Below are 21,485 nucleotides of genomic sequence, written 5' to 3'. Positions count from 1 at the left end.
CATCTAATTCTGCTTTATTGACTATGCCAAACCTTTGACTGTGTGAATCACAATAAACTGTGGAAAATTCTGAAAGAGATGGGAATACCAGACCACCTGACCTGCCTCTTGAGAAACCTGTATGCAGGTCAGGAAGCAACCGTGAGAACTGGACCTGGAAAAACAGACTGATTCCAAATAGGCAAAGGAGTACATCAAGGCTGTATATTGTTACCCTGCTTATTTAACTTATATGCAGAGTACATCATGAGAAACGCTGGGCTGGAAGAAGCACAAGCTGGAATCAAGATTGCTGGGAGAAATACCAATAAACTCAGACATGCAGATGACAACACCCTTATGGCAGAAAGTGAAGAGGAACTAAAAAGCCTCTGGATGAAAGTGAAAGAGGAGAATGAAAAAGTTGGCTTAAAGCTCAGCATTCAGAGGACTAAGATCATGGCATCTGGTCCCATCACTTCATGGGAAATAAATGGGGAAACAGTGGAAACAGTGTCAGACTTTATATTTTTGGGCTCCAAAATCACTGCTGATGGTGATTGCAGCCATGAAATTAAAAGACCCTTACTCCTTGGAAGGAAAGTTATGACCAACCTAGATAGCATATTATAAAGCAGAAACATTACTTTGCCAGCAAAGGTCCGTCTCGTCAAGGCTATGGTTTTTCCAGTAGTCATGTATGGATGTGAGCGTTGGACTGTGAAGAAAGTTGAGCGCTGAAGAATTGATGCTTTAAAGTGTGTTGTTGGAGAAGACTCTTGAGCGTCCCTTCAACTGCAAGGAGATCCAGCCAGTCCATGCTAAAGGAGATCAGTTCTGGGTGTTCATTGTAGGGACTGATGTTGAAGCTGAAACTCCAATACTTTGTCCACCTCATGGGAAGAGTTGACTCATTTGAAAAGACCCTGATGCTGGGAAGGATTGGAGGCAGGAGGATAAGGGGATGACAGAGGATGAGATGGCTGGATGGTATCACCGACTCGATGGACATGGGTTTGGTTGGACTCCGGGAGTTGGTGATGGACAGGGAGGCCTGGTGTGCTGCAATTCATGGGGTCGCAAAGAGTCAGACACAACTGGGTGACTGAACTGAACTCGTTCCCAAATCAGGGAAGCCCTTCACCTATTACAGCTATTCAAAATTCAGGAAAGCAGTGATGATATTAAAGAATTCTAATTATGACTGCAAATGCTGTGATGTATTGAAAAGCAAGACTAGTGCCTACAAAGTTCCTTAGTGGACATTGAAGGGAATGTTCCATGTAACTGGGAATTGAGTGGATTTTTGCAAAACATGCTGTTGTTCCTGCAAGCATTTGCTCACCCAGATTATTGACAGAGGGATAAGTAAAGTGTACAAGCACCCAAATCTACAGTTTAAGGTTATGGAGAATTCATTCTGAGCCAAAAGAGGCAAAATTGAACAAAAGTACTGTGAAAAGATTTTACCATTTGGGTATCATGGAAAATAGGCATTTTTCTACCAAAATAGGCAGTCTATCTTCACTCTCCTTTTGGGTTGTCTGTAGTCACATTGATTAGTGCATTGCTTGAAGTAAATTAGACCCAATTAATTATTTACTGATATGTCCTGTTTTCTGCAGGCTACCATATGTAAGAAAGTATATTCAGGTGTATATGTACTGGTGCAGCTTATTATTGCCATAGCCAGATATTCTGGTTCAGAAGGTCTGAAACAGATGGTTAAAAAAAAACAAAATATAAAAGTGGTTTATAGAGCACAGAATTTGAAGCCACAGACTTAAATCAAGTTAATAATGATTTTGACCTACTTGATCTTTTCAAGTCTCAGATTTCTCATTTTAATGTGGATATAATTATAGTGTCTATCTCATCTGGTAATTAACAAAGATAAAGGACTACATGATAATCACTTAAAGAGTAATTATCACATAACAGTATAATTGCTAAAAAATGCATTAATATTGTGTGTGTGCTCAGTCACACCCAACTGTCTGTGACCCCATGGACTCCTCTGCCAGGCTCCTTTGTCCAAAGAATTTCCTAGGCAAGAATATTGGAGTAGGTGGCCATTTCCTTCTCCAGGGTATCTTCCTGACCTAGGGATGGGATTCACGTATCTTGCATTGGTAGGTGGATTCTTAACCAGTGAGCCAGTAGGGAAGCTGAAAAAAAAAATGTATTATCCTTATTATTGTTGTTATTCATGAGTAAAAGCCTTCCTACACAGTAAAATCTTTTTCATTCACTTTTTAAAGTTTTGACTGTATTTTGATTTGCATTATTCTGAATTCAAGGTTAAATTCTGATTCAGGGAATGATGAATAAAGATCAGATTTTATATTATTTCACTGTGTAATTCTCATTTAACTTGACGATGCTAGTTTCTAATTCTGTAATAAATTTTATTTTTGTCCTGATGTGCAATAAAAAATTTTGGACAAGGACAGCTCTGCTCCTAATTTTCTTCAATCTAGAAAATTTTAATTTAGTTAAATAAATAAATAACTTGGAAAATCTGATTATCTAAAAGACAACCCTGAGTGAAAAAGTATTAGGTAACACTAATTACAAGAGTTATAAGAAAGATAATAAAAACATACACTTACATACATCAAGCATATAAAAGTAACCCTGCATTGAATATAGTAGATATTGTAAACTTTATTATAAATCAAAGACTAGCCTTATAACATTGCCTAGTAAAGATATGTCTTAAATTCTAGAGTTATGAAGTCTATAAAATGAAGGCAGAATTGCAGCAGATCAGAATGGCAAAGAAAAAAATCATCACCCTGAACCATAAGTAGTTATGATTTCTCATTATACAAATGTGCCTTGAATTTCCCCATTACCAGAGGGTTATTACACCCAATAACTATTGACCTCTAGGTCACAAATTAAAATCAACCAGATCTACAACTCCATTTAAATTATAATGTACCCCTCATTTCCTGGAAGAATCTCATCATGGAGATCATAATTGCAAATTGGCCAATATACACATTAGAAGTACTTAGATTTATTTTAAATTAAAAAAGTAACATCTAGTATATTCCATCAACATAATAGAAGGTTGTTTGTAACACATTTAAAAAATTAAATTTGAGTGTTTACTTACCTATTATTAAAGAAATATAAGGTACATATTTAAATTAATAAATATATGTCTTTCAGTTGAAAGTGCATAGGAAACAAGTTTCGTAACAAATACAAAGCACCTTTCTTCTTTTTCCATAGACTCTTAACTAAAATATAGTAAATATAATAGATCTACTTTCTGTGAAATCTATCTCTGGCCAAAAGAAAATAAAAAGGCCAAGACAAATTTTATTAAATAATAATAACAACAAATGGAGTCACACCATGCCCCTTCTTACTAATGAAATTCCATGTGAATCACTTTCTTTAGTAATGACATCATTTTAAATCTAAAATAGTCACTTCATTTAACTAAGCATATAAAGGGACAAGACTCATAGTAATTTCTAGAGACATAATTTCGGGTGGGAAATTGAAGTGGCCAAATGACTTTAAGCGAGTAGAAAGAGCCATTTATGCTGGCTACCTTGTTCATAAGAATTCCACAGAAAACTGCTGATGAGGGTAACTACCTGCTACTATCTGAAATATCTTCAAAACAGAGATTTTTTTTTCCTATTACAGTTTTAGCCCAGGCTTCATAGTTAGTATATAAAGTAGTATTTCCTAATATAAATCCATTTTGTGGGAATGTAAGTTTATTGTTTTAGCATAATCTTACTGCAAACAAAAATGGATGATTTTACCAACTACTCAACCTAACCCAGGCCATTTGCATGGCTTATTCCACCCTTAGAATAATACTGTGATATCACCACAGTTCCTAATGTGTTCAAATTTCTACTGAATTTAACATCAAGTAAGAGTGTCAAGATCATATGCAGAGCATACTAAATAAAGAGTCAGTATTTGTTTTTATCTAAATATTAAGATAAGATAAAGGCAAATCCCCCAAACTTACAATAAGTAAATTATAAGAAATTGGTTAATTTAGATTTAATACTTAGATTTAATAATTGGTTAATTTAAAATTTAATATGTAAATTTAAATAAAATATTTAATTTAAATATGTAGTAATGCTACACTACTAACTGCAATAAAATTAAATTGTAATTTCAGTTGCATATTACTTGGCTTACATAAAATAAAGAACTTAAAGATCCAAAATTAAAAAAATCAGGCCAAATTATGGTTTAAAATTGTTGTTCTTAACAAGTCTTTAAATTAATCATTTTGAACACTTAGAGTCATTTTTTTTGGAAAATATTTTTCTTTTATGATTATTTTGATAAAATAGCCTTATTTATTAAAGAAAAACTATTATTGTAAGTCTAAGTAATTTCTTATTTGTAAGTTACATAATTGAGCCTGTTGACAGATTTACTTTGAATCACTATAATTCCCTCTTTACTACTTAAATCTTTTCTAATAGGCATTTAAACCTACCTTATTTTTTTAACTTTAAAGTAAACAAATACATATATGAATAAACCTCTTTCTAAACACAAACCCTTTCTCTGCCCTGCAGCTATGATCTCATGCTTTTAGCCCTCTACATATTTTAACTTCTTAATAGAATTGTTGGGGTAGGTTTTATTTAAGCCAATCAAGACAATTAAAAACTGACTTTGAGAAAAAGTAGAACCAAGATATTGAACTCCATCAGGACTACCTTACTGCTTCTCCTCTGCCTTTTTGTTTGTTTCACTCTCTTCCCTTGCTGTCTTGCTTTGTCCACACAGAGCTGCTTCAAAGATCATATACTTGCAGCTCACAATAGCACAAAATAATCTTTCCCAGCTCTATTTTTAACTTTGATTACCCTCATTTGGGTTACATGCATACTCCTTTTACCAATAAATATAACCAAGAGACTGGTGCATTACTTATGATTGGTCTAGTTTGAGTCAAGTGCACACTCTTGGGCTAAAAGACTAAAGGAACAGAAACTGGGAAGACTAAAATAATAGCATTCACTATGCACTATCTTTCTTTCTTTTCTGCACATTATGCAACAATTTGTCTGCTTTATATATATCATCACTAAATTAACAACCTCAAATCTGTATCACTAGATCAGATTTCACTATTCAGCTTCAAATCTATATTTAAATGACTCATGTGTATCTGGATCAGGAATTCCTTTGTATCTCCAATTAAAATGTCTAAACTCCCCACCCAAGCTTGCTTCTTCACCAGCCTTCTCCAGCTCAGTGGATGATACCATGAATCACCTAACTCACTAGTAATGCTCTTTGAAAATTGCATTTGCCTATCCCTCTTAACTGTACTCTCACATCCATACACGACTACTGGAAAAACCATGTGAGAGTTTGATCATAAAGAAAGCTGAGTGCTGAAAAACTGATGCTTTTGAATTGTGGTGTTGGAGAAGACTCTTGAGAGTCCCTTGGACTGTAAGAAGATCCAACCACTCAATCCTAAAGGAAATCAATCCTGAGTAATCATTGGAAGTACTGATGCTGAAGCTGAAACTCCAATACTTTGGCTATCTGAACCAAAGAACTGACTCATTGGAAAAGACCCTGGTGCTGGGAAAGATTGAAGGCAAGAGGAGAAGGGGACAACAGAGGATGAGATGGTTGGATGGCATCACCAACTCGATGAACATGAGTTTGAGCAAGCTCTGAGAGTTGGTGATGGACAGGGAAGCCTGGCGTGCTGCAGTTCCTTGGGTCACAAAGAGGCAGACATGACTGGGCGACTGAACTGAACTGAACTCTACAGACCTTTGTCTGCAAACTGATGTCTCTGCTTTTCAATACACCATCTAGGTTTGTCATACCTTTCCTTCCAAAGAGCAACATACTTAATTTCATGGCTGCAGTCACCATCTGCAGTGATTTTGGAGCCCAAGTGATTTTTTTCCAGTGGTCATGTGAGGATGTGAGAGTTGGACCATAAAGAAGGCTGAGCGCCAAAAAATTAATACTTTCCAATTGTGGTGCCAGAAAAGACTCTTGAGAGTCCCTTCAACTGCAAGGAGATCAAACAGGTCAATCCTAAAGGAAATCACCCATGAATATTCTTTGGAAGGACTGATGCGGGAGCTCCAATACTCTGGCCACCTGATGAGAAGAACTGACTCATTGGAAAAGACCCTGATGCTGGGAAAAGACCCTGATGAAGGCAAAAGGAGAAGGGGGTGACAGAGGATGATATGGTTGGATAACATCACTGACTCAATGGACATAAATTTAAGCAAACACAGGAGATAAGGGCTTAAGACAGAGGAGCCTGTATGCTGCAGTTCATGGGGCTGCAAAGAGTGACATATGACTTAGCAACCAAACAACAACAACAGATCTGTCTTAACAACATCCCCATAGTCTATCCCTAGTTCAGAGCATCCACCCCCTCAGTCAGTTCCAGGTTGGACTACTACAGTTGTCCACATCGTGACCTCATTATGCTTAGGCTTAGTCTCCTCCAGCACTTTTTAGAAGTTGGCATTTTGACAAAATGATAATTGTAAAATATCAGTAGCAAATATGAGTATCACACAACAAAATGCTTATAATAAATGTCAGATTTTCTTTATGCCACTTAATAAAATTCATTCTGTATTCTGTCTCACCAGAGAAACAGAAAACTTAGTGAAGTTGTTGGAGGACTTCTACTACCACATTATGGCAGTGATCCTAGGGATCATATAAAATCCAGAACCAGACATAGGTTGATATTTGCATCTACCCACACGGTTTCTTGAGAAAAGAGGGCTTGAAATTAACATCTTTCTGGAAAATATCTCTCCATGGGATCATGTCTTAAGCATGTACTACTGGAACATTTCAAGTCTGCTTCCTAGTTTAGGGAATGCATTCAACATCTCTCCTTGGTTAGTTGCTTTTGCCTCTTTTCTTTTCAAATCCCAGAACACATTTCTCCCATATTTGTGCATTACCCTAGGCTAGAGATTCCCCAGAGATTTCTTACAGGTCTTAAGATTGTTTTGTTTGGAATAAAGAATGTTTAAAGATTGATTAAGTACCAACATTTAAAATGCAGGTGGTTTCATTAAAAATCTGGATTTATAGCTTCTCCTGAAAATTTAAACTAAGGCCAACACTGGGCCTGCATCTCTTCATGTGAAGAACTGAGTAATAACTTCCTAATTTACAAGACTTCTCCTCAGTTAAGCACGGTGCCTAACATTCTTTACTCCATTCTCACTAAAAGTAAGTATATACTTAACCTTTGTTGGCAAAACGTTTTGAAGCAAAATGCAAATATCATGATATTCATATCTAAATGCTTTGGAGTACATCTCTAAAAAATCTGAAAGAACTTTTTTTATATAACTACAATTTCATTATTACACCTAATATTTAGCCTAATATTCATTAACATCAGGCTATATTCAAAATCTCCAAATATTCTCCCAAATAATAGTTAGTTATTTAAGCTGCTAATTCATTTTTTAAAAAAAAATATAACCCAGTTTACTCATTTGGTTTACTTACCTAATTGCAGTTGGCATTTGAGTTTGTGTAACTGACAAGATATTAGGGCAAAAATTAATTTAAAAAATGTCAAACCTTCCCTTGGAACAAAGGAAACTCTAAGACTTCAAAACCTAAAACTATGGCTAAATTAGATCCGTATTTACCTTTTTTAGGCATGATGGTAGATGGAAAGTATATCTGGAAGATGGAAACTAAAGCCAATAAAAAAATAAAAAGCTTTTTATTTTCCATGATTTTTTTTAATAGTAACAAGCACAACTTAGTATCTCTCCAAGTTTTCTGGACACATTTCAGTACTTTTGATAACTAATTTATGCTCATGGTAGCATAGAGAAGGGCAGATGCTTTCAAAACTGAGGGAGTATAGAATCAGTCACAAATGAAATGTGGAGAAACATAGTCAAAGTCTTGAAGAGAAAGAGCACTTCAACCCCTTCTTAGCCTTCCTGTGGTTCTGGAAATAGAATTCAAATCCATGAATATGTGGCTTACATGTCATAGCATGATTTGTTTTTAGCTTATAACATTTTTTTTCCTGTCATTCTACTCATACTAAATGTGTTTTTGTTCCCTGAATGGAACCATGTTTGGAAGCACTCTTTCTCAAGCCTTGTCTTAAGTGACATGTCAGTAATATAATGGAAACCTCCTTAGTACTCACCCATGTCTCGGTCAGCAACCCTCAAATCTACTTCCTGAGAGCCCTGTACCTCCACTGGCAGGTTTCTGCACGTGCTCCACCATGGGACCCATTAATTAGTCTTACCTGTAAGACTGCTTGCTCTATCAAAGCAGGAGCCACTTCTACCTCAGCATCATTTTGCTTTCGACACCTTGTGTGGTCCAAAACACATAAGAGATATCCAATAAATGAACAAAAAAGATATGAAGTTACAATGTTATTCTAACACAATTTTATTTAAAATTTACAATGAGCTCATCAAATAATGGCACCGCACTCCAGTACTCTTGCCTGGAGAATCCCATGGACGGAGGAGCCTGGTAGGCTGCAGCCCATGGGGTCGCTAAGAGTCAGACACAACTGAGCGACTTCACTTTCACTTTTCACTTTCATGCATTGGAGAAGGAAATAGCAACCCACTCCAGTGTTTTTGCCTGCAGAATCCCAGGGACGGGGGAGCCTGGTGGGCTGCCGTCTATGGGGTCGCACAGAGTCGGACACGACTGCAGCAACTTAGCAGCAGCAGTAGCAGCATCAAATACAGAGTAAGATATATTGCATGCATTTCAACACAATATCTTATTTCTCCTTGAAAGTATTTCATTATCATAAATAAATGGCTAGGATATATTCTATAATGAGGAGGGGGCTACTTAGAAGAATAATGTTTTAGCAGATCATTAATGTGTTTTAGTTTTGTTCCTGTACATCGTCAGTTCATTATGCATTTCCTGACTAAAATTTTACTTGCTCCATTACTAAATTACAAGAATCAGATTCCATATCTTTTATACATCTCCTGATCAAAGAGGAGGAAGATTAGACATGATTATTACTAAAACACTGGTTTTAGTCCATAAGAACATAAAAACACACAAATGGTAAAAATACAGGCTTCAAATGGGTAAATTGACAAAAAGAGCACATAAAACAGTTATCAGAACAGAAGTGAAATTTATAATATGTCAAGCCAGTGTAGTAAAAAACACCAAAATGTAGTATGCAGATTATAACATTGAACAAATTATGTAGTTTTGTTTTGCTGGTAAGTTATTTATGATTTTAAACTGAAATCTCATGGCTCAGGCTCTGCTCAAAGGCTTCTAAATGCAGTTATGCCCCTGCCCAGGGCTCTGTGACTTTGTGCAAATATCTTAGCTATTGTAGTCTCATTTTCTTTACTTGTAAAATAAGGGATTGGTAGGTTGTCTTTAAGGTCTGTCTCATATTGAGCTGTTCCTATTTAAATTTTTCTCTCTGCTTTCAGTCAGCATGGCAAAAAGAATATATTTATCTGACTTAATGGGTGGTCATTTTGCTACTTTTGAAATCCTCCTATACATTCAAAAAAGTTCATAACACAGCAAAGCATTTTTGCTTTCATTATTTCATTTGAAGCCCAAACAAATATTTATTTATTATATATATATATATATATTTTTTACATATAGGGAGACAGAGCTCAAGAACTTTAGTGACTTGACTTTGAGCACATACACCTTATGTCATATATACTCATGAAGTGTATTTACCCTGACTCCATCTGTATCTCTTTAGCTCCACAGGCTTGTCCTAGGTTTTCAAATTGTCCAGATGCTAGCTGTACTTGTCTCTGCCAAAAAATCATTAAAGTCATTTTCAGAAGATTTTTAAATATAGAGTTGTGTGCAATAAATATAAAGAGGTGTGCAACTGGGAGAAATTTATATGCATCCTATCAAAAGTTGATTATCACCACAGCAAATTTCTTGGGGGAAAAACTTACAGAAGAATGTGTGTGTATGTGTGTGTGTGTGTGTGTGTGTGTGTGTTTCCAAGAGGAAAGAAACACCCTTAGTAATACAAACATTATGATTACAATATTGATGACAACATCCACTCCAAGATTATCTTAGTATCATACAAACATTTTATTTTCACACTTTTAGATACAATGTATTATAATAAAATATTCATTGGGAAGAATTACTTGTTTGAAATCAAGTCAAGTCTGGAACTAGTTTAATCCTCTAATACTTGATTTGGAAAAAAAAATGTGAAAAGCTTTTAACAAGTTTAAATATTTCCATTTATTATCAAAATTCTTGATTTAATAGGCAAAACCTCTTAATGAAGAACTTTATGACTTATGAAATGCATGTCATGAGCATACAAATCTCTTACCAGACCTTTTTAAACTGAAGCATCATTCTGACCTATGAAAATTGAGTTTGACAACTTTCTTAAAATGAGATGATTTAGGAATGAACTTTTCCATTAGTCCTTCGAATATATTGCCTTGCACTCACCAGTTTAATTGCATTTAAGAATGAAGTAATGGAAAGATATGTGTTAAAAACAAACGAATAATATTTAAAATCCATATTTGCTGTTCTTCAATTTTTTTAACATTTTAAATTGCTATTTATTTTCAATAGTTAGGAGGAATTATTCTACCACCTTAAGCAGGATGTTGGAAGAAGTATGATTTCAATTATATCTAGAACATATCTGCAAAAACAAATGTTCCATGAAAGCAAGAGGTTAATTTTGCTGCTCATAGTATGAAAAGATAGCTGATTTGCACACACATACTCCTTTTATCCTGCAGATTTTCTAACAGGCAAGGTGGGTGCAACAATTCCATGTTGTTCATTAACAATAACAGAATGCATTACTATGTGAAAATTATGTGGCAGATTAGATACACATGATATCATCTAAATAGCTATAGAGGAACTAACTGGATCCAGAATTTTTCTTCTCTTTTCCTTGGTGAGTTGGGCAGAGGTAAAGAAAGAGTCATTCTTTTATCAGTTATGATAGTTGTAAGTGCTTGGCATGTTTGTAATGGTTCAGTTCAGTTCAGTTCAGGTGCTCAATCGTGTCCAACTCTTATAATGGTTATTACTATTAAATTTTGGAAAACATAATTTTCTGGATAGTAGCTTATTTCCATCGATTCCTTTGAACTGCTATTTCTTATCCTACACTCAGGATCATCCCCTTTCTTCTCAAGTGTCAACTCATTCAGAGTTTCCTTTTCTTTCATGTCTCTGATCACCAGGCTCAATTAATATTTATCAAGACATGTATATATTATGATTATACAATATATGTACAAAATATTTTTTATAATTTCCCATCTGTACTATAAATTCCATAAGACTAATGTTTCAACTTTTATTTTCATTTTTTAACTTTCTGTAGAGTCAGACACAACTGAAGCGGCTTAGCATGCATGCATGCATTGGAGAAGGAAATGGCAACCCACTCCAGTATTCTTGCCTGGAGAATCCCAGGGACGGAGGAGCCTGGTGGGCTGCCATCTAGGGGGTCACACAGAGTTGGACACGACTGAAGCGACTTAGCAGCAGCAGCAGCAAGGACTTCAGCATTTTTTTACATGGAGGGATGAGGTCATTTGGGAAGGATGGAGGAAGATCTGCAGTGAAGAGACAACATCAGGGTACTTAAATTACTTCATGTCCACATGTATGAATCAGTTAAGCAGGGTTGGAACTGTGATCATCTGTCAAACTGGAAATCTGAACAAATCATGTACTATGTCAATATATTTAGGCCACTTTCCAAGGAAAAAATTAAAGTTAAGGAGAATGATGCTAGATTGAATGCAGAAAATAGTGAAGTACAAGCTGCTAAACTAAATAAATACAGCCTAAATTCTGTAATAAAAGATAAACTTAGAACATATTCTAGAATATATAACTCCCAATGAATTGAATGCTTTTTCAAACTACGAGAAGAATTATAACATCTGGTGGCGCTGATTCTGGATTCCTTCCTTGTTTTCCAGTAGAATTATATTTTCTTCGTCAAGTTACATGTGTTTCATTGATTGTAACCTTGCAACAGAACACGTTGTACATATTAAACACTGAGTAAATATATCACAGTCTGATGATTTGCACTGTATTTAAGAAAAGAGATAACATCTTTCAAAATTGTTTGTTTAAATTTAATGTAAAATTTTTGGATGAAGTCCAGGATATTTAGGTGAATCTTTCATAAATTCACTTAAACAATAAATATTTCCTGGACGTGTAAATCTGTCAGTCATTAGTGTACTGGAATACTGGGTGAAAAAAAAAAAAACACAGAAGACCCCTTTGTCCCTTGTCCTTTTGAAGTTATTAGTTATTATAAATAGAATCTACTCTATAGCTATATGTTCTATTGTAAATAGTATAGTGCAAAAAATATATAGTCTAAAACACAACTTTTAAAACACAAGAGAAAGTCTTTCTAAATTAAGTCTTTGCAACTCTGATGTTACCATGGCACTCCCTTGGATGGACTATGGCACTCCCTTGGATGGATTATGAACTTTTGGAAATGTTACTTATTTTTCTTAGAATAAGATATATATTTCTCGGGTACTGCACTGTAAAATAGAAATACTAGTAACACCTTGCTTCAAATGTTTGTGGTTTGATTTAAAGAAAATAGTATATGTGAATTACTTAGTAAAATACTTGAAAGTGAAAGTTGCTTAGTTATGTTCGACTCTTTGCAACCCCATGGACTACACAATCATGGAATTCTCCAGGCCTGTAGGAGATGGGAAGAATAAAAGAAAAGCAGGCCCCAGCAAGGACCCCAAAAGAAATTTATAATTATTGATAAACTGGATGCTATCAGGCATGAGACTCTTGAAACAAGTCCAGAGGGAACAGTTCATAATCTTGAAAACAAGATATGATCCTGGGATTGGAAAACTGACCCCAGACTGTTTCTCAGCTGGCATCTCAGAGTCACATGTTTTACATATCTGGTGGAAAGTCTATAGATAAGAATATTAGTCTTAGTTACTGATTTGTTATTGATTACTGTTTCTTAATTACTCAATGGTTAATGATCATTTTGTTCTTTGTCCCTGAAGGCCACATGAGTTATAGTTTAACTCCCTGTATATTATTTCATTCACGGCTGAAAGTATACTAAAGCTGGCTTGGATTCAGTTTCGGCACCTTCACCTTGGAGCGGTGTTGATCCCCTGATCCTCATTTTTCTCTGAATTCTTGTGTCTTGTTTCTCATTCTCTCCCCGTATCATGCTTTCAGAAACCCTGCTTGTTGAGCCAGTCTCGACATAGGCCAAAATACTGGAGTGGGTAGCCTTTTCCTTTTCCAGGGGATCTTCCCAACCCAAGAATTAATCTGGGGTCTCTGCATTGCAGGCAGATTGTTTACCAACTGAGCTATCAGGGAGAATGCTTGGATATAGGCAGAGAGTGCTACCATCCAACAATACCCGCATTCTTCCTTTTTATGTAGTAATAATTCTAAGCCATATTTGCTAGCAACCTAGCAGATAGGTGGAATCGTATGACACTATATGGGTAATACAGTATGAACAGATATTTTAATAACTCCCAATCCTTATATAAAATATCCCATGAACAGTCTTCAGCACTTTCCATTTATGAGGCTAGATACATTTGAAAATCACTAGATCAATTCAGTTTAGTTCAGTCGCTCAGTCACGTCCAACTCTTTGCAACCCCACGGACTGCAGCACGCCAGGCTTCCCTGTCCGTCACCAACTCCCAGAACTTGCTCAAACTCATATCCATCAAGTCGGTGATGCCATCCAACCATCTCATCTTCTGTTGTCCCCTTCTCCTCCTGTCTTCAATCTTTCCCAGCATCAGGGTCTTTTTCAGTGAGTTAGTTCTTCCCATCAGGTGGCCAAAATATTGGAGTTTCAACTTCAGCATCAGTCCTACCAATGAATATTCAGGACTGATTTCCTTTAGGATTGACAGGTTTGATCTCCTTGCAGTCCAAGGGACTCTCAAAAGTCTTTTCCAACACTACAGCTCAAATGCATCAATTCTTCGGCACTCAGCTTTGTTTATGGTCCAACTCTCACATCCATACATGACTACTGGAAAAACTTTGCCTTTGACTAGATGGACCTTTGTTGGTAAAGTAATGTCTCTGCTTTTTAATATGCTGTCTAGGTTGGTCATAGCTTTCCTTCCAAGGAGCAAGCATTGTTTAATTTCATGACTGCAGTCACCATCTGCAGTGATTTTGGAGCCCAAAATAATAAAGTCTCTCACTGTTTCCTAAACCACTAGATAGGTAGACTATATCTATGAATAAATGCATGGAACAGAGATGTTGGTTCTCAGTCACTTGGCCTCTGACGTGGCTAAAATAAATATGCACCTGCTGAGCTTGCTTTAGGTGAGAAGTTCTAAAATGTGGTGTTTGTAGTGTTTCCAGATTGTTTGATCCATATTTAGTTAGGTATTCAATTTAGAGGAGGCAGAGAGTTCTCAAAATCTGGCAGACAGTATTACCTGCTTGTGAATATTATTGCATTGGTTTCTTCTCGGTTCTATAGCAAATTATCACTAATATGATGGCTTTAAACACCAAAATTGACAAAGAAATTATGAATATTTTACCTTTTGTGGTCAAGGGTCTTGAGATAGAAAGATTATTTTACATTATCTTAATAAGTTGAGTGTATTAACAAGGGTCCCTATGTTATTCAGAGGGAGTCTGAATAGTCAGAGAAGGAAGCATCACAGAAAAAAAGGTAGAGAGAGATTATTAAGTTGGATTAGGTAAAATATGATTGTGGCTTAGTCAAGCATGGTGGCTGTGGAATTAATTACAATATTTGTATTTTGGATATATTGATAAAGTACAATCAGCGCGGATTGCTGCCACAATGGGTAAAAGCTGGAAGGGGGAATGAATCAAGGATGATTCCAAAGTTTTTGTTCTGAGCAGATGGAAAATGAACTTGAAATCAATTGGGATGGGACATACTACACATGGCATAGCTTTGAGGGAAGCTCAGAAATTTAGCTTTGTATTTGTTGTGTTTAAAATATCCATATGAGAGATCCAAGTGGAGAATTGGATCAATATATTAATAATATATAGAGATATCTTTGGGAGCCATTTACATGTAGAGGAGGGTTGTTACCATGTGGTTGGATGACATTGCAAAGACAATGAAAGCTGACCTAGAAAAGAGTCAGAGAAAAATGCAAATCTGATTTTAATTTACTTTGTAAATCATAATTGCCAGAGAAAGTAATATTGAGTGAATGACACTTTGGAAAATATAATTCTTGTAAGTTCTAAAGGGGAAAATAATATCCTATAGCCATGCTCGAGAAAGACTATAATTATCAAAGATAAAATGTTGCCACTGATAACACAATCAGAACTTAACACAACATACCTATAGAGAGCACTGGGGCCATACACTTAGTTGTTCATTTATGGGATCACATCTTTATAAAATGTTTTTAAAAGATGAAAGGAGAAAATAAGTAGAATGCAAAAAATTGCCTTAAACTAGAATAATATTGTCTGAGAAGCTAAATAAGAGAATGAGTCTATATTTGATGAATAAAACAATAAAATAACCTGTTGGGCCTGAACATGGAAAAAGAGACAGAGGGAGACTGAGAGGAGGTAAATAAATAAATAAATAAATAAAAACACCACCATGTCTTTAAATTAGGTTGTATAACATCTAAGCACGCAGTCAGTTCTCAAGCATTTTTCATATATACCCACTCCAGTTCATTTTCATGGTCATTATTGTGTCTCAGATATTGATCAGCTGGCTCTTACCAACCAAACTTGAGTGGAATTTCTGTCTCTTTTCTCTGTATTATACAAGGTATTTTACAAACAGCATTTATTTACTAATGCAAGAAATCTTTATATGGAAATGAAGATATTTAATAGTCCACACACAGCACATTGGCTTGTTTCCTCATGCAGCAAAATAGAAACCAGCATTCCTGTCTACTCACAGGGTGTAATTGTTAATTGTCTTTGGTCAGCCAGCAAATGCTTGTTTCCGAAGTTCCCAAAAGGTTTAACTTTTTAAATGACTTTTTCTAGTCACTCTTTATCAATAGATATTATTCCACTAAGGAACCGCCTTTCTGCTTCCCACCATTTTCCCAACAAAATGTACAAAGGTCTGTAGAAAGTGTTAGGTGTCTGTCAGTAAGGTAATATATTCTGAAAGTATCTTTTCAAAGCAGACAACTTATCTAATTACCCTTACTATGAGTTATTTTTTTCAACTCCAGGAATGCCTCAGGATTATTTTTTAGGATGAAGATCCTGAAAATTCTGAAGAAAAATTTTGATATGAGCAGAATATACAGGTTTCCTAGTAGAAATTCTGCTGTTTAGATCATTACTAATTCAAAGGGAAATCATAGAAAATTTAAGTAGATTTACTACCATGCCCTTGTTTCTTGTTGGCAGGGGAAATGATTTTAATTCAAAGTGTATCTTCTGTCAACTGATCATGCACAAAACTAGTAAGATAAACTTCAGATATATTCTTGGAAATATATAATTTTGATGACAAAAGTAAGCATAAACAATCAGTCCATATTATTTCCTAAATATATGTAATTTTCCTAACATATGACAAAAGTATTAGAATATTAAACTTGAACTATAAAGGATGTATGAAAAAGATCACAAATGTATTGTTTTGTGTTTTGAAAATACCTTATGAAAGCACTATAATTATCATTGTTGATAATAGTATTCCTCTTTTTTTAAATCACTTGTTTCTTTAAAAAAGAAAAAGTGAAGTTCCTTTCAATAAAGTACAGCTCAGTGAAAGTGACATTATAGCTGACTGGTTTGTGAAACCTAAAAGCTAATATGATTCAAACGTTTATTTATTATATTTAGCTGTATTCTAGAAGAGGATAACCAACACATTGGGAAATGTTTGCTGAGTGACAAATTGCTCATTCTTCCTCGACTGCCACTTTCAACCAACTAAGTTTCCAAAGTTGAAAAACAAATAAATGGGCATTAAAAAAAAATCAGAGTTATATTTGTCCCACCTAGTTCTTGTAACCATGCACAAAGTAACTACCACCTAAAGTTTGGAAGAGATAAAATTAAATATTCTAAGTTGTCGTTCAGTCATATAATTTGTACTCTTTATTTTATACTCAAAATATGTTTAAGTATTTTGCAGACATTCATTTGTCTATCAATAAAACAGTTTTCTTTCCTAATACTATACATATCACTGTAAGTGATTGGAAATGATACTATTGATTATTATCATGATGATAATGATGTGGTATATTATTCAGTTGTTTAAACTGTTTCTTTATACACATTCTTTCCTTATTAACACATGTTACACAACTATACTGCTCCTCAAAAAATGTTTTCACTCAGTGTTGCCTTGACATTTAAATAGCATTTGTAACCAACATATGTCTGTAAATAAATGAGAGATAACTAAGTAGAGTTTTAAATTTTGAAATTTGTGTGTGATTTTCTTTTGTGTAAAACCTGAAATACAGTATAAGAATAACAGTTTCAAAGTGTATTAAGAAAATGAAGCAGAGTCTCCCAGGAAAATGTATATTAATGAAGTAGCTTCATAGATCGTGTGTGCTTATTTTGTGTCATTTTTATAATTTTACTTGAAGATTTAATTAATTATTTCAGTATTATTTGATTAAAATTAAGAGTATAGAGTTATGCTTATAGCCATTACCTACTTTTGTTATGATTTATCTCTTCCTGAAACTTAAATTTCAAAATTTATTAGGAATCAAATCTTTTTCTGCAGTTTTCAGGACCCTGTCACCAGTACTTCACATTTTGATTAAAGTGCATGTACTGTTGTTTGCTATCTGGATTCAATTCCTTTCTATGTAGATTGAAGAAAGGGATGTAGCTTCATGTCAAAAATACATTGTGTTTTACTTTTTAAAATGTAGATTGAAGAACCAGAAAGGAAATACATTACACACAAGGATGCTGAGTTTTCTTCTCCACTGAATTTTATTTAAAAGCTCATAGATATTTATTATTGCTATTCTGCCAACAATCTTTGACTTTCACATATTTCATTGATCTTTCCCACTTATCCTCTTTTATTTTCTCTTCATATAGAAAGTTTGTATATTAATGAAAATAAAGCACCAGATAAATTATGTCATGGTAAGAATAATAGTGAATGGATATAACCTTTATTTTTCAAAAGTGCATTTTTGGCCAACAGTAGTAATTGTTACCATTGACTGTTTACCATGTTCTGGCCACTTTAATAAACACTTTATATACACTATTTTATTGTCCTTTCTAGCAGAAATATTTTCCATTTCACAGATGAAACTAAGACTGAGATTAAGAGATGTTGTAGAGTAGGTGATGAGGTAAGATTTGAGTATTAGTTGGTCTGGTACAAAATCTGTACTTTGCCATATAATTCTTCACTCTACTTGTCTTTCTATTTACTAGTCTTAAATTTTACTATTAATTAACACTCATATGCAGTTGAAATTATACATATTGGATACTGAGACATGATTGGCCTGGTATTATTTGATAAAAGAATAAAATTAAAAATGAGAAAATTTTCAATCACAAACTTTTAAGGAAGCACAGTAACCCAGAATTTCTTTCCACCAGTTAAAAAAAAATGAGATCAACCTTATATTCTAACCTAATTGCCCTCTTAAAAATATATTGCTGAAATGTTTTCTGCAGATACAGAGAAGGAAAAAGAAGCAGTATAAATTACAGGCACACAGTGATTATCACAAAACCCTAGTGCTGAAAAATGAATTTTAATACCAGTTAAGCTGTCACTAAGTCAGAGTTATGAATATAGTCTGGTGAGATTCTTGATAATTACTTATAATTTTCAGTGTTTGGAAAACAATTTGCTGGGCAGATGTTTTTCCATTGTCCTAAATGTTCCTATTGCTATGAAGTGCTGAACATTTTTTCTGGTTTATGCTCCAAACGTATTAATCTTTCTAGTCGTTAAAGATGATTACCTGGTAACATTAACATACAAATGTACAGTGATCACTATGCTCTTATGAATTGCTTACAATCTACAAACTTGAAAAAGTCAAATTATTCTTTGTTAGGTGATGTAGTACCTTGTTTAAAAAGTGAATTTATCATTAAGTCACAGGACTTGAAAATTAAGTATTAATTGAGCCTGGACTATTAGAAAATTATCTCAGAAAAACATCATTTAACATGTAATTCCTTTAAATTTGTGATGTTATGAATGAGATTCCTGGGACAAAAGCTTGTTTATGCTAAAGAAATAAGTTACTGTTTCTGCTCTTTCTAAGTGCAGTGATTGTTTATCAGACCTCCCTTATCAAATTTCATTTTAAATTTCAACCAAGTATTAGATATGTAGGAATCAATTATTCACTTTATGGTTTCTCTGAACCTCTATTTTTGTTTCTGTAGTTCATTCTTTTTTCTGTAGCAATCAAAATTCCAAAAATCTTTTTAAAAATGGGAAAGGAATATACATTGATTATTCATTTGTATTAATTATACATAATCCTAAAGAAAAGTTTATAATATAGATTATTGATAGTTTCAATAAAAATAAGACTGGAAATCTGATGTCCATCAACAGATGAATGGATAGGGAAGCTGTGGTACATATACACAATGGAATATTACTCAGCCATTAAAAAGAATACAGTTCTATTCTGTTTCAGTTCTATTTGAATCAGTTCTATTGAGATGGATGAAACTGGAGCCCATTATACAGAGTGAAGTAAGCCAGAAAGAAAAACACCAATACAGTATACTAATGCATATATATGGAATTTGATAGATTGTAATGATAACCCTATATGCGAGACAGAATAAGAGACACAGATGCATTAAACAGTCTTATGGACTCTGAGGGAGAAGGTGAGGGTGGGACGTTCTGAGAGAATAGCATCGAAACATGTATATTATCATATGTGAAACAGAACACCATTCCAGGTTCGATGCATGAGACAAATGCTCAGGACTGGGGCAATGGGATGACCCAGAGGGATGGGATGGGGAGGGAGGTGGGAGGGGGTTCAGGATGGGGAACACATGTAAACCCAGGGCTGATTCATGTCAATGTATGACAAAAACCACTACAATATTGTAAAGTAATTAGCCTCCAACTAAAATAAATAAAAATAAATAAATAAATTTGTTCTGGTTATTTATATGCCAGAATAATGAAAGATTCTGTGATGATACTTTGAACTAAAAATGAAGTTACTCCTAAGGAAATGAATATTAGTTAACTAAGAAGAATAGTAAATAATTTTAAAAGCTTAAAACTATCCTCTATCAAAAAACCCATACACCATGATCAAGTAGGGTTTATTCCAGGGATGCAAGCATTCTTCAATATACACAAATCAATCAATGTGATACACCATATTAACAAATTGAAAGATAAAAAACATGTGATAATCTCAATAGATGTAGAAAAAGCCTTTGACAAAATTCAGCACCCATTTATGATTAAAATTGTTCAACAAATGGGCATAGAAGGAACCTACCTCAACATAGTAAAGGCCATATATGATAAGCCTACAGCAAACATTATTCTCAATTGTGAAAAACTGAAAGTGTTCCCCCTAAGATAAGGAACAAGACAAGGGTGTCCACTTTCACCAATATTATTCCACATAGTTCTGGAGTCCTAGCTACAGCAATCAGAGAAGAAAAAGAAATAAAAGGAATCCAGATCAAGAAAGAAGAAGTAAATCTCTCACTGTTTGCAGATGACATGATACTGTGCATGCTGCTGTTGTTGCTGCTGCGTCGTTTCAGTCGTGTCCAACTCTGTGCAACCCCATAGATGGCAGCCCACCAGGCTTCTCTGTCCCTGGGATTCTCCAGGCAAGAATACCGGAGTGGGCTGCCATTTCCTACTCCAATGCATGACAGTGAAAAGTGAAAGTGAAGTTGCTCAGTCGTGTCCAACTCTTAGCGACCCCATGGACTGTAGTCTACCAGGCTCCTCCTCCATCCATGGGATTTTCCAAGCAAGAGTACTGGAGTGGGTTGCAATTTCTGTCTCCGGATACTGTGCATAGAAAACTCTAAAGATAGTATCAGAAAATTACTAGAAATAATCAGGGAATTTAGCAAAGTTACAGGATACGAAATCAATACACAGAAATCACTTGCATGTCTATATACTAACAGTGAAAAATCAGAAAGAGAAATTAAGGACTCAATCCCATTCACCACTGCAGCAAAAAGAAGAAAAATATCTAGGAATAAACTTACCTAAGGAGACAAAAGAACTGTACACAGCAAATTATAAGACACTGATGAAAGAAACCAAAGACGACACAAAGAGATGGAGAGATATTTCATGTTTCTTGGTAGGAAGAATCAATATTGTGAAAATGATTATACTATCAATGCAGTCTACACATTCAATGTGATCCCTATCAAACTACCAATGACATTTTCACAGAACTAGAACAAAAAAT

At 34.6% G+C, this 21,485-nt stretch overlaps 1 long non-coding RNA gene across 1 annotated transcript; it reads right to left on the bottom strand.

Annotated features, from left to right (window-relative positions):
- Positions 1–5,013: 5,013 nt before the first annotated feature.
- LOC145521354 (uncharacterized) lies at positions 5,014–13,400 on the bottom strand. The gene is made up of 4 exons (XR_014065334.1): positions 13,171–13,400; positions 11,462–11,618; positions 9,727–9,806; positions 5,014–8,345 (listed from the first exon to the last, which is right to left on the bottom strand). It is a non-coding gene; the product is annotated as an uncharacterized LOC145521354 (long non-coding RNA).
- Between the last annotated feature and the right edge of the window lie 8,085 nt (positions 13,401–21,485).

The sequence above is a fragment of the Giraffa tippelskirchi genome, chromosome 1, assembly GCF_054371585.1.
Source record: "Giraffa tippelskirchi isolate mGirTip1 chromosome 1, T2T-mGirTip1v1.2.pri, whole genome shotgun sequence".
NCBI lineage: Eukaryota > Metazoa > Chordata > Mammalia > Artiodactyla > Giraffidae > Giraffa > Giraffa tippelskirchi.
The sequence above is the reverse complement of the archived record's forward strand: the minus strand, read 5'-3'. Positions and strand labels throughout refer to the sequence as shown.